Source organism: Pistacia vera, unplaced genomic scaffold (assembly GCF_008641045.1).
Source record: "Pistacia vera cultivar Batoury unplaced genomic scaffold, PisVer_v2 Contig374, whole genome shotgun sequence".
Lineage (NCBI taxonomy): Eukaryota > Viridiplantae > Streptophyta > Magnoliopsida > Sapindales > Anacardiaceae > Pistacia > Pistacia vera.
The window spans coordinates 647,109-659,697 of NW_022196195.1; the positions used below are offsets into that span (position 1 = coordinate 647,109).

General features: G+C 35.0%; 1 long non-coding RNA gene across 1 annotated transcript; it reads left to right on the plus strand.

Annotated features, from left to right (window-relative positions):
* Window positions 1-1,522: 1,522 nt before the first annotated feature.
* LOC116140642 lies at window positions 1,523-3,560 on the plus strand. The gene is made up of 2 exons (XR_004129662.1): window positions 1,523-1,640; window positions 2,126-3,560. It is a non-coding gene; the product is annotated as an uncharacterized LOC116140642 (long non-coding RNA).
* The last annotated feature ends 9,029 nt before the right edge of the window (window positions 3,561-12,589 follow it).

Genomic DNA, 12,589 nt, shown 5'->3' on the forward strand with positions numbered 1-12,589 from the left:
CGCACGTGTCGATCAGTTGGTGTTCAAATCACGCATCAACAGAAACATTTTGTTTTATTCTATTTTTCACCGATAGTTACAATTATAGATGATTATTAAAGTTATAAATTTTAGTAAAAGGACAAGTTGACATATGATCGGTCATCTCTTTTAAGAATTTATATAAGTTGTTATTTTTAAGGTCCTTTATGTATTAACTTACTTGTAGACAGTTGTTGGCTATTTCATATTGTATTAATTATTGACTTGTTAGAAATATGTAAAAATCTTATTTCTTTGCTTGAGGGAGGTTGTTGAAAAGGTCAAATTACAAGTTAGAAAATAAGAAGAGCTGGATTACTTAAATTTCCTAACTAAAATAAAGAAAACGAAGTTAGCGGTTGAAGAAAAGGAAATGTCTTGAAGATTTGAAGAAACTTCAAAACCTGTTAAAGTTTGTTAGTTTTTAAATAAAAGTGACAATGTTTAATGTATTCTTGTTTATTAAAACACAATACCTTGTTCTTCCTTAAGCAGCAGAAAATAGATCCTACGGTCTAGCTTTTGTTATTTTGTGTTTGTTTGTAAATGATTAAATAGTAATATTATATTTACAAAGATTTTATACAAAGTTTTCCATACAAAATGACATAACATTACTCATGCATTATCATGTTATTCGCTATCATTAAATATGCATTTATTAAATTGATTCTTTATATTAATTCCTTCAATCATAATATGATACATCACCTTTTAGGAAAGATTTTATATTAAATTTATGTAAATGTAGTATTATTCATAATTGAATGACTAGATTTTCTTTTGTAGTGAATCACTTAAATTGCCACATAGATCAGTCTTTAGCTATATAAGCATACTGTAAATACATTTGAGATTAATTAAAAATTGAGAAGTTCATTTCTCTATTTGAAATTACTGATTATCTAATTTATCTAAGCGAGATCAGATTTGTCGCCTATTTGAGTTGATGTGGCATTTTAACGTATTTTTTTAATTAAATATATTTTATATTAATCACGTAAACCTCACTTGATTGAAATAAGTCTTTCTTACTTACAGGAAATTATTGAATAGGCAACATGTGCTTTAAGAGAATATTAAAGCACCGCGTGAAGTACAGGTGAGCGTTCAGTCCTCTGTAACACATTGGTGATAGCAAAAGGTTCCTAACTTTTTGTAGCTAATCTTAATTGCTTCCAAACATCTTGAATGAGACGGGGTCCATACGCACCCAATGTAAGGTATCTCATACCAGACAACAACTCTCATCAATATGCATTGATTTTTCAGCATTATGGTTTGCTTCTCATTATTTGCTGCAGTGAACGTGAATCATGCATGTTCTTAGACATATTTATGAGGGGCCCAAGGCCACCTTGAAAAGTTTCTCTCAGCAGTTAATTACTGTTAACTCTATGATGCATGACAAGCCAACCACTTCAATATTATCTATCGATTGACAATTACACTTCATCTTTTAGCTCCTTGAAAAGGTGTGAAGTGTGCATATAAATTACGGCGAGGAAGCAGAAGAGAAAATATACTATGAAAGAAAGATCAGAGGGATACACCGCAATTGCGTAACACATCCCTGCTGTGAGGTAGCTGTGACTTTCGAGAGGAGGAAATCAACCCAGGTCAGGATACTATCATCTTCATGCTGCTCTAAACCTTTACTAAAACCATACAAGCATGCACTTTATTTTCAGTTGCTTATTTATCTTGTTCTTTTTTCTTTTAATTTTCATTAATCAAATTCAAGATTATTGGGATTGCTGGATTCCGACACTAGAAAAAAGACTTCCAGTGTGATCAAAATTTGTCGATCAATGCATTGGTGCTGGGGTTTAGAGTAATTATTATTCAGATAATTAAAGTATATAAAATAGTACAATACTTTTCTAATCTACCTTTTTAGTTTATAATGCAATGGATTTTTTTAATATAATAGTCAATTGTTCCTAATTCCAACATTTTATGTGAGGGGGATTCGTTCAAGGAATCTCTACCCACATATTTTTAATTTATTCTGAAAGCTATTTACGGAAATATAGTTACATAATTTTAAGTTGATTATTTTGAGTGTTGTATTTATCTACTTATTGTTATTGGCTATTCTCAGCATGGCTTGTCAATAGGGCAAAGAAGGTGGAGATGAGTGATTTCTTTAAACATGAGCATTTGGTCGAAGAGTTGCGAATTGACATTGACAAAAACTTGGAGCCTGAGCTTGATCTTTGTCAGTGTTGTATTTATACGGTTCCCAAAGATCTTCATAGCGTAAATGAAAATGCCTACACTCCTAACTTGGTTTCAATAGGTCCTCTTCACAATGGAAAGGAAGAATTAGCTAAAATGGAAAAGAAAAAAAGAAATTCTGTGAAAACTTTTTTTGAACGAATGACAATAGAGAATCGAGATGAAATTTTAAATTTCATCAAGGAAAATGAGCAAAAAGTCCGTAATTGTTATGCAGAGACATCGAAACTTGGGAGCATTGAGTATGTAATGATGATTCTATATGATGCTATATTTATCATAGAGTTATTCTTAAGGAATACCTTTAATTTTCATGGAATTGATATTTTACTATCTACACCAATGCTATGTGTATCCATATGTAGGGACTTTCTATTACTCGAAAATCAACTTCCATATTTCATCCTCGAGGAAATATGGAAGTTAGCTCTTGTAGTAGGCCCTAACATGTGTACCTTCATGGAGCTTTCATGTTCTTTTTTCAATTTGTTTCCTGGTTATGAATTGTGTACCCCTTCGGTGGTAGTTAAACATTTAACTGATTGGAGAAGAACTACTATATTGGAAGACTACCAAAGATCTCCGCAGATCCATGGATGGATTCGTGATTTATCTTGCGTAGTGAAGTTGCATGAGTTTGGAGTGAAGTTTAAGTGTTCTCTAGAACGCGGCTTAATGAACATAAGATTCCTAAAACAAAAGCATTGAATCTCATGTTTTGATGAATGTGAGATGCAAATACCACATTTACAAATATTCGAAGACACTGAAAGTTTACTTAGAAACGTTATGGCTTTGGAGCAGTGTCATTATCCACAAGATACTCAAGTTTGCAATTATGTTGTGCTACTATACTCTCTTATTGATACTGAAAAAGATGTGGACTTGCTTTTTGAAAATGGAATTATTTCCAATTATGTTACGGGCGAGAATGCTTCAGTAGCAGTTATGTTTAACAAACTTGGCCTATTTATCAGTTGTAGCAAATCCTCTTACTTTGACATTTGCGAGGCACTAAAGAGTCACTGTAACAATCCATTGAACAAAACAATTTTGAAAGTGTATTTCAACAGTATTTGGGGAGGCACACAACTGTTGCAGCAATTATACTACTACTGCTTACTATCATACAAACCATATGTACTATTTTGCAAGTCGTGTTTATGTAATTTATATTTGGAAGTTGTGTTTATGTAATTTATATTTGCAAGTTGTGTGACTGTACTGTAATTTTGTATTGAAGCTTGTTGTCTTAATAATGTAAAATGCTTGCTATGTATTTCATTATTTCTCATTCACTCACTGTAGCACGTTTCAATTATATCTAGTAATTTTTTTCTCAAATAGGGACAAAACCAAAAAATATTTTCTAGGGGACCAAAATGTTATCTTCAACAAACAATGGGGTCAGTAACAAATAAAAAAGTTACATTTATGGGAGCTAAAGTGTTACCTTCAAATTTTAAGGGTGGCCAGATTATAATAACTACATTTATAGGGGTTAAAATTATTTTTCTATATAAATTTTAAAGATTTTTGTAGGGTTCACTATGAACAAGGCCACCCCAAGCCTAACGTCTCCTTTTTCAAAACTGTTGCTATTAAATTAACCTTCTATGAGAAAACTATAGTATCTGAGAGATTCGAACAAATTTTACAATAAATTTGGGAAAATGTTTCAAGAAATTTAGTAAATTTTGGAAAGTTTGTATCCCTCTCTTCTTACCTAGGGTTTAAAACTCAATTAGAGACAGAGCTAGGGGTGAAATCAAGTCAAGTTGAGTTGAGTATCTAGCTACTCGAACTTGACTTGATTGCTACAATATCGAATTCTAGTTCGAATTGGAGCTTGGCCAAGCTTGAGGAATCGAGTTCTAACTCAAACTCAATACCTAAAATGAGAAGTCAAGTTTGAACTTGAGCTCGGTTAATCAAGCTTTAATCGAGCTTTAGTTGAGCTTTTCGAGTTTAATCGAGCTTAATCGAGCTTTTTAAGCTTAATCAAGCTTTTTGAGTCAAGTTATACTGTGATCGAACTCGACTCGAAACAACATTCGAGCTTGAGCTCGACTCGACTACTGCCAAGTTGAGCCCAAGCCGCTTGCTAGCAGCTTGGCTCGAGTTATCACCCCCAGACAAAACCACTAGGGTGTGAGTGGGGGTTGAAGCCCCATCGAACTTGGAAAAATTTTATTTATACCCTCCTATTGTATGTTTTAACATTAACACCCATTTATTTTATTTAATCAAAATAGCCTAAATCCAAGCATTATGATCCCTTTTATTTTATTTTGTTCTTCTCAAATATCAAATACTGTATATTTTATTTTGTTTCTTTTGTTATCAATCAAATACATAAAGTACTAAAAATTCATTTTGTATATGAGGTTAATTTATCATGGATAATAATATTTAAATTTTTTTCACTTGCCCTTACTGAGACCAAGTCCTTGCTCCATGACTAAACCCAATCCACAACCAAATGTATGGTTCTCAACAATTTTTGACAATCATAAACCATACGTACTTCGACTACCACACATCATTCTCATTCAATATTCCAACACATAACAAAACTTAATTCATACAAAAACCACATTTAGAAATAGATAATGGATTGAATGTCTACTGAGAAACATTATGGCTTTACAGCAGTGTCATTATCCATGGGATATTGACGATAGGGTCATAAGCTATATCTAAAACAGAAGGGGGTTTAAAGTAATTTTCTTTTATTTAAATTGACCCACTTTAAACTGTACTAGATTCCTTCCAATTAAACAATAAAGCGAGGAAGTAGAAGAGAAAACTATGGATGATAGAAATGGCATGAATTTCTATCCAATCTGATCCACTCCATTTTAAAATCTAAGGATGGATTGGATTTTTTATTCAATCCATAAACATTAATACATATGTTTAATCTAATTTTTGTATTTTTAATCAAGTTTTCATATTTTCATATTATTTTTTGTATTTAATCTTAAGTAATTAGTCAAAATATAATTTTTTCTTCATACTAATTTGTATTTTGATAAGTATTTAATAAATATTTAAAAATGTATTAAAACAATATTAGTTATTAGTAGCCACCAATCAACCATTGTTGACTGGTCAACATTTAATCAACTATTGTGGACCAACGATCAACGCAGGTCAAAGGTGGCATGTTGGTGCCACCTGTGATCTAGTCCAGATCAGACTTCTCCCATCTACAAGAATCTAGTTTAATCACTGAATTTTGACACTTGTTTTGGCCGACAAAATCTAGTGATTCAACCAAATTCCTATAGATCAGCTTGCTTTAGTTTTAACGGGACCAAAATTTGATGCTAACGAGCCACCTTTGACTGGTGTTGACCGTCAACAATGATGTCCAACAACCATTGCCATTTCAATTTCTTTTTTAATTTATAAAAAAATTATGAAATTATTGGTTCAATGAATTAAAAGTTTTTATTTTTTTTTTTAATTTGAAGAATTTTGTATAGCTAATTGATAATGAATTGGATATCAGATATTCATAATCTAGTCTAATCTATTTTGATTTATATGGATTCATGTCGATATTGATCCATTTCATATATGAACATGGATCCAATCCAAATTGATCCAATGCATGGATATCCCATCCATAGGATATTTTTGTCATCCCTAAAGAAAACACGTTAAAAAGAGAGACACTATAATTACATAACACATCCCTGCTGTGTGGTAGCTGTGGTTTTCAATGGAAGGAAACCAACTCAGGTCAGGATACAATCATGCTGCTATTAACCTTTACTTGAACTACCCAAGCATGCACTTAATGTTTGTGGAATATTCATATTTGTCAAACTTATGAGTTGTGTGAGTGCACATTAATTATGCATGCACACAGGTTGCCAGACTTATGTCTTGGCTTGGTTTGTTTTGAGTGTGTGTGCATAAAAGTTTGTTCTTAAACTCTCGCTTCAGACATTTGCAACCCAGCACGAGTTGTACGCCTGATAAAATGAAAAAGATATTGTTTATGTTTGTCTCTTGCTTCTGAAGACCTTTGTACATATGTCATAATATGCTTAGGTGGTCCTAGGGAATAAAGTTGTCTTTCCTGATTTATTTTGTGGTCCAAACTAAAAGAATGAATATTTTCCTTGTTTGCATTTAAGTGATCTGGTTGTTGGACGAAATCTGGTATGTGTTGCATTTTTATTTCAGATCTGCTGCTTGTCTGTGTGTGCTACTGTTTGCTATGTTAGCATCTGTTTGACTGCTTTTTGTCATGAGTTTCTTCACTAAAGGGGGATCTGCTCATAGACCTCCTCTGTTAGAAGGACCCAACTATTACACATGGAGACCTAGGATGCGTGCTTTTCTTAAGTTTATAGATAAAAGAGTCTGGTCCATAGTTTTGAATGGTTGGACAACCTCAGTTATTGTTGAAAATGAAATGTCTAGACCAAAACCTGTTGCTAGTTGGACAGCTCATGAAATAACTCCTGCTAACTATAACTCTAAAGCCCTTCATGCTTTTTTTAATGCTGTTAATGTGAACCAAATGAAAATTATAGCTAATTGTGAGCTTGCTAAAGATGATTGGGATAAACTTCAAGTCAAGAGTGAGAGAACTAGTACAGTTAAGAGAAATAGGCTTAGAAGACTTGTCTCTGACTTTGAAAATTTGAATATGGAAGAGGATGAGGCTATAACTAATTTTTTATGGTAGAGTTTGTGATATTTCTAATGAATGTTTTGCCTTGGGAAGAACCTATTCTAATGCTAAACTTGTCAGGAAAGTGCTTTGCTTTTTGCCCTGGAGGTTTATGTCAAAGGTCACCACCATTGAATAATGCTGAGATATGGATGCTATGGACATTAATGAACTCATTGGTTCTCTCCAAACCTATGAGCTGAATCTGCAATGACGGGAAAAACAAAAACCGAGCAAAGGTCTGACTCTCAAACATGAGGTTGATTATGATCCTTTTGATGATTGTGATTTATGTTCATTGGATGATAAAAAGTTTTCTTTACTTACAAAGAATTTTGCAAAGTTTTTAAAGAAAAACATAAAAAAGCTTCATAATAGTGGTTATGGCCGAAAACCTTTTGTGAAAAAGCCTTATGACCATCAAACCCATGGTACCTTTACTAAGAAGTTTTCAAAAGACAAAGAAAAGAAAAATAAAGGCATCAAGTATTTTCCATGCAAGGGCTTTGGCCACATACAATCTATGTGGTACCACTGGAAAGTACAAGTACTCCGGTGATACAACAGTGACAACCCCAGTGGAAAGTACAAGTACTCCGGTGACAACAGTGACAACAGTGACAACCAATGTGGTACCAAGTCAAGCAATAAGGATGAATACCCTAGAAGCAATGTTGTTCCAAAACAGATTGAACCGATTTATGGCCTCTCAAGTAAGCATCAACCCCTAGAATTTAGCAGCACTAATGATCCGGTAGTAACAGAACAATGGATCAGGTTGGTGGAGAAAGGTACTGCTCTATTTCCTATGACAGATCAAGAGAAGATCAAGAGAAGATCCAGTATGCTACGTAACTATTGAGAAGAGATGCTATGACATGGTGGGAGCTTATGGAGCAGACTCAAGATACCACCATTCTCACTTGGTCAAGGTTCAAGGAATTGTTTAAGGAGCAGTACCGAATGGCGAACATGATATCCTATAGATAACAAGAGTTTATTAGTCTACAACAAGGAAATATGATGGTCAAAGAGTATTCAATCAAGTTCAACTCCTTGGCTAAGTTTGCACCCACATTGGTTAGTACACCACAAACCCGATTGGAGAGATTTGTGGGTGGACTTCACCCCAATATTGCCAGAGATGTTATGTCGGGTCATCAGCCCTCCCAAACATATAGTGAAGCATTCGCTAGAGATATCAGAGCAGTGGTGTACTTAAGAAAAGAGACCAGATTAGCTCTTCCCCTAACAGTGGTAAGTAGTCCTCTCTGCTTGGCCAGTCCAGTAGTGCAGAACAAGTTGTTGGCAAAGACGATAAGGGTAAAGGTAAGAAAGGAGTTCTGAAGGACATGAAGAAAAAGGGCCAATAGAGGAAGGTGAGATAAGTTACTACAAGAAATGTCAGAGAAGACGCAGGAGTGAATGTCTAGTGGGGACCGATGTTTGTTTTATATACTGCCGGCCAGGACATGTTGCTAGAGATTGCCCTATTGGTTCTGCAACTTTAGTACCTGCAATTGGAGGCACGATAGCCAGGGTATATAATGTGGCCCATATGCAGACAGATGCTAGCCCTTCAGTAGTCACTGGTCAGTTATTATTCCATGATACTCTTTTGTATGCCTTGATTGATTCTGATGCTACTCATTCATTCATCTCCTATGGTATGATTAAGAGATTAGGGTTAATGTCTATTAGAGTAGAACAAGCCATTAAGATTGAATTGCCTAATGGTGAGGGTGTAGTGACCAATGAAGTCTTAATGGGGGAGTTAATGACTATTAGAGGCCTAGATATGATGGTAGATTTGACTGCCTTCAATATGCAAGACCTTGACATCATTCTTAGGATGACTTTCTCAGTAGATATGGAGCAGAGATAGACTGTCGCAGGAAAAAATTCAAATTTAATCTAGACCATGGGGATAACTTCATTTTTGGCAAAGGGCACCCAACTAGTATGATGATTAGTGCAACAAAAGCTAGGAAGATGTTGAAAAAGGGGTGCTTTGGGTACATTGCAGTAAATAAGGGAGAGAGTTCAAGCCCAACTGTACATGAGGTACCTATGGTAAATGAATTTATTGATGTGTTTCCAGATGAATTGCCAGATTTACCTCCAGAGAGGGAAGTGGAGTTTAGTATAGAACTAGCCCCCGATATAGCTCCTATTTCAAAGGCTCCTTATCTCATGGCCCCAGCTGAGCTCCAAGAATTGAAGAAGCAGTTACAAGAGTTGTTAGATAAGGGCTTTATTAGGCCGAGTCATTCCCCATAGGGTGCTCTAATTCTATTTGTGAAAAATAAAGATGGGTCTATGAGGATGTGTATAGATTATTGTGAACTAAATAAAGTAACGATAAAGAATAAGTACCTATTGCCTAAGATAGATGATTTGTTTGACCAATTGAAAGGTGCCTCAGTGTTTTCTAAAATTGATCTAAGGTCAAGATACCATCAGGTTAGGGTGGCTAAGGAAGATATACCGAAAACGACTTTCCAAACAAGGTATGGGCATTATGAATTTGTTGTGATGCCATTCAGATTGACTAATGCACCTGTAATTTTTATGGACTTGATGAATAGAGTTTTTCATGATGTCCTTGACAAGTTCATAGTGGTGTTTATTAATGATATCCTAGTTTATTCCAAGACTTTAGAAGAACATGTCAAGCATTTGAGATTTGTGTTACAAAGATTAAGAGAGAAACAACTATATGCCAAATTTTCAAAATGTGAGTTTTGGTTGGATCGGGTTACCTTTTTGGGTCATGAGATCTCTAAAGATGGTGTATCAGTAGATCTTAGTAAAGTAGAGGCAGTGCTCGAGTGGCAGAGGCTAAAGATAGTGAAAGAGGTTAGAAGTTTTCTGGGCTTAACAAGGTACTATAGGAAGTTCGTGGAAGCCTTTGTAAAGATAGCTAGACCACTTACATCTCTCACCAAGAAAGAAGTACCATTTGAATAGACTGAGGTATGCGAGCAAAGCTTTCAGGAGTTGAAGAAAAGATTAACTGCAACTCCAATTCTTACATTGCCAAAAGAAGGCATTGATTTTGATATTTACACTGATGCCTCCCACAATGATTTGAGAGCAGTGTTAATGCAGCAAGGGAAAGTCATTGCTTATGCCTCTAGACAATTAAAAGACTATGAGAGCAGATATCCTACCCGTGACTTGGAATTAGCAGTAGTGGTTTTTGCTTTGAAGATATGGCGACACTACTTGTATGGAGTGAAATGCAACATATACAATAAGAGTTTGAAGTATTTCTTCACTCAGAAAGAGTTGAATATGAGATAGAGGAGATGGTTAGAATTGGTGATAGAATTAGTAACATCAGATACCATGCAGGGAAAGCTAATACAGTATTAGATGCCCTTAGTAGAAAAGTCTCTTTATCTCAGATTACTATACAAGGGCAATTACAGTAGGAGATCCTCCAAGAAGGAATTGAAATTGTGATCAAAGGAGGATTGGCCCAAATGGAGATCAAACCCACTTTGGTGGAGGAGATCAAGATGAAATAGGGTAAAGATGATACCTGCAAGGTGATCTGCCAATGGATAATAGAGGGTAAAGATACAGACATTAAAATAGTCAATAGAGCACTGATGTTTAGAGATAAAATATGTGTACCTCAAGATGAAGAACTAAGGAATAAAATCCTTAGTGAGGCACACAATACACTTTACACAGCCCATCTTGGGAGTGTAAAGATGTATCAAGATGTGAAAAAAAGCTATTGGTGGTCAAGTATGAAAAAAGACATTGCCAATTATGTTACCAGATGTTTAACACGTCAACAAGTAAAGGTAGAGCATCAGAGACCGTCAGGATTACTCCAACCCTTAGAGATTCCTAAATGGAAATGGGAGAATATCTCAATGGACTTCACATTGGGACTTTCTAAAGTTCAGCAAGGATATAATGCAATCTCGGTGGTGGTTGACAGATTGACCAAGATAGCTCATTTCTTACCTATGACGGATAAGATAGATGTTTCGATTGGAGTAATTATATGTCAAAGAGATTGTGAGATTACATGGAATACCAAAGACGATTGGTCAGATAGAGATACCAGGTTCATATCAACTTTCTGGGTTGGAAAGCAGAGAGCATTGGGTACAAAGTTAGCCTTCAATATGGCTTATCATCCTCAAATGGATGGCCAAACTGAAGGGACTAACAAGGTGATTGAAGATATGCTTAGAGCTTATTGTATGGATCACAAGGCAAGATGGAGTAATATACTTCCACTAATAGAATTTGCCTATAACAACAACTACCAATCCACTATCTAGATGGCCCTATATGAAGCATTATATGGAAGAAGGTGCAGATCCCCTTTGTACTGGGATGATATTGGAGAAAAAGACTCCTTGATTCAAGCAGTTGGACCAGAGATAACCCAAAAAATGATTGAAGATGTTAAGCTTATTAAAGAAAGAATGAAGGAAGCCCAAGATTGACAAAAGAGCTATGCCGACCTAAAAAGAAAAAAAATGGAATTCTAAGTGGGTGACAAAGTTTTTGTAAAAGTCGTGCCTTATAAACATATTATGAGATTTGGAAAGAAGGGCAAGCTTGCTCCACGTTACATTGGACCCTTTGAAGTATTGGAAAGGGTAGGCAAAGTATCTTATAGACTTGCGCTGCCAATGAGCATGGAAAGAGTCCTTCCATGTCTCTTTGTTGCGTAAGTATGTTAGTGATCCTTCGCACATGCTTCAGATAGAGGAAGTTGAATTACAGGATAATTTTGTTAGAGTAGATGCCCTAGAGCCAATTAATTATTGTAGAATTTACTCTTTGTAATAATGTTCATTAATCGATAAAAGGCATTTTATTCTATATCATGTAAATCATTATTATTACAATATGTATTGATATATGTTCTTAGGATGGTAGAACTATGACGAGGGTATCAAGTGTTTCAAATCTTGATTGTGAGAACTGTGATGCCCCACTTGAGGTACGTAGTTATTGTTTCTTCGTTTGCTCTTATTTGAGTTGGTTTCTTGGTAATATTGTAAATCCCCACTTGAGGTACGTAGTTATTGTTTCTTCTTTTGCTCTTATTTGAGTTGGTTTCTTGGTAATATTGTTTGGTTGACCTTTGATTGAGTGTTGTGTTGAATACTTGCCCTGAAATTGGTTGAAAATAGAAGAAGTTCAGTGTGCCAAGCTTCGCCGGGGCGAAGAAGAATCTTCGCCGCGGCGAAGAGGTGTTGAAGCCACGGGGGAAGCTATTGGATAGTTTCGCCGTGGCGACAGAAGTTTCCTCGCCGCGGCGACAGGCCGACCAAAATGTTTATGCAATTAAATTTGCTGAGGTCGTAGCTTTTTATTTAATTTGTTAGAAAAATTAAATAAGTGAGATTACGTTTAAATATATGTTCGCATATATTTAAATAAATTATCATTATTGATTAAATGTTAATATATTATATATATATATTAATTGATTTTAATTGAGATAATGATAAACAAAATTAAAATATCTAAATGGGAGTGTTTGGATATAAGGGGTGTTTGGGTTGGAGCCCATGCCTATTCCATATGGGAATAGGACAATTAAAATATCACTATAAAAGAAAAGTTTTAATTGAAAAAGTGGAGAGATTTTTT